The sequence below is a fragment of the Nannospalax galili genome, unplaced genomic scaffold (genome assembly GCF_000622305.1).
Source record: "Nannospalax galili isolate Female #2095 unplaced genomic scaffold, S.galili_v1.0 scaffold445, whole genome shotgun sequence".
Classification (NCBI taxonomy): Eukaryota; Metazoa; Chordata; class Mammalia; order Rodentia; family Spalacidae; genus Nannospalax; species Nannospalax galili.
Genome location: NW_008354184.1, coordinates 1,892,348 through 1,894,053, shown reverse-complemented (window position 1 = coordinate 1,894,053; position 1,706 = coordinate 1,892,348). Strand labels below are relative to the sequence as shown.

General features: G+C 53.2%; 1 protein-coding gene and 1 pseudogene across 1 annotated transcript in view; one reads left to right on the top strand and one right to left on the bottom strand.

The window, feature by feature from the left end:
- LOC103748636 overlaps positions 1 to 1,706 on the bottom strand; it is a 7,277-nt pseudogene that overhangs the window by 5,168 nt on the left and 403 nt on the right.
- Positions 918 to 1,706, top strand: part of Micall1 (MICAL like 1) — a 32,587-nt gene continuing 31,798 nt past the window's right edge. Inside the window, exon 1 of the mRNA XM_029555092.1 lies at positions 918 to 1,000. The gene's annotated coding sequence lies outside the window, so the exon portion shown is untranslated. The remainder of the gene's footprint in view (positions 1,001 to 1,706) is intronic.

Genomic DNA, 1,706 nt, shown 5'->3' with positions numbered 1-1,706 from the left:
TCCTGGAACTCACTATGTACATTAGGCTGGCCTTGAACTCACAGAGATCTGCCTGCCTCTGCCTCCTGAGTGCTGGGACTACAGGCGTGGGCCACCACGCCCGGCTTTTTTTTTTTTTAAACATGTGTGGGTGCATGTGTGCCTAAGCATCTGTGTTAAGTACAGGGGACAACTTGTGAGGGTCATTCTCTTATCTTGTGGGGTTCTGGAGATTGAATTTAGGTCATCAGGCTTGGCAGCAAGTGCCTTGAACTGATGAACCATCTTGCCAGCCCTATTTATTTATTTTTGGGTTTTTGAGACAGTGTCTTACTATAGTCCTGGCTTGTCTGGAACTCACTATGTAGACCAGGCTGGCCTCAGTCTCACAGAGATCCACCTGCCTCTCCCTCCCAAGTGCCGGGATCAAAGATGTGTGACACTACACCCAGGAGCCCTATTTATTTTTGAGATCATCTCACATTATAATGCAGACTGGACTATTACTATGTAACCCAGGGTGTCCTCAAACTTGGGCTAATCTTCCTGTATCTGCATCCCCCAGTTCTAGGATTACAATGTGAGCCACTGTGCCTGGCTCTGTTGTTTTGCTTGAATCAAGGTCTCATGTAGTCCAGGCAGGCATTGAACGCCTGCTTCTACCTCTCAGGTGCTAGAAATTACCAGACTCTAATTTCAAGACATTGACATCATGGTTCAAGGAGACCAAGATCTAACTGCTGGGGATTGAGGAGGCTAGGATTTTAGTCTGGGTTGATAGAACTCCAAAACCCTGTTCCAGATGACTAAGACCCTATTCCTTCCTTGGGGAGGGAGTTGTAGACCTAATCCTACCAGCTATACTGCATGGGTCAGAGTGACATCATTCCCTCTGCAGCATGAGGCTGATTCATCTGCCTGGAGTTGGTTAGGAGAGGCCTCTGGCCGGGAGGGGTCCCATGGCAGGTCTTGAAGAGGCCTGCAGACCAGGCAAATGAGGCTGAGGAGGTTCCAAAATCAAGTAAGAAGGGCCTGAAAGCCCCATCAGACAGAAAAGTCTGATTCTAGGTCGTTCCAGCAGGAGCTGGGCCTACTCTCACTGTAATAAAGGGTTGACAGGGCATGGCCCCAGAAGGGTGTGTGTGTGTGTGTGTGTGTGTGTGTGTGTGTGTGTGTGTGTGTGTGTGTGTGTGTGTGTGTGTGTGTGTGTGTTTCCTGAGTTTGCACAGCTGGGTTAGGGTAACCCAGTACGACAAGCTAGCTGTGGGTCTCCAGGCTGTCTCCAGCTCCGGCTGTCTGGAGTGGTGGCCGTCGTGGGTGACCCCTAGACAGGCCATGGGGACAACAGCTGGTGCTCAGGGTTAGGGGTGCTACAGCGTGGGAGGGGCAGGATGAAGGAAGCTGGTGGTCATCTGGTGATGGGAGGTTTGGGGGTCTTCAGGGAAAGTACTGGAACAATACTTTCGGGCCAGGGGTGGGTGTGGTTTAGAGAAGTCACAGTAGGGGCGCCAGGTTCTTAGGAGTAGGGAGGCCAGAGCGGGGCAACCGGGAGGTGTCCTGTCTCGGAGGGAGGGGGAGGAGCAGGGCTGGGGGGCCGCCAGGGTGGTGATGGGGAGGGGCTAGCCTGCGGTGGGCTGTCCCAACATCCAGGAGGGGCTCTCCACTGGGAAAGGGTGCTAGGGATCTGTGAGGAGAGGGGCTATGGGGCATCCGCCCTTCCGGGGAGG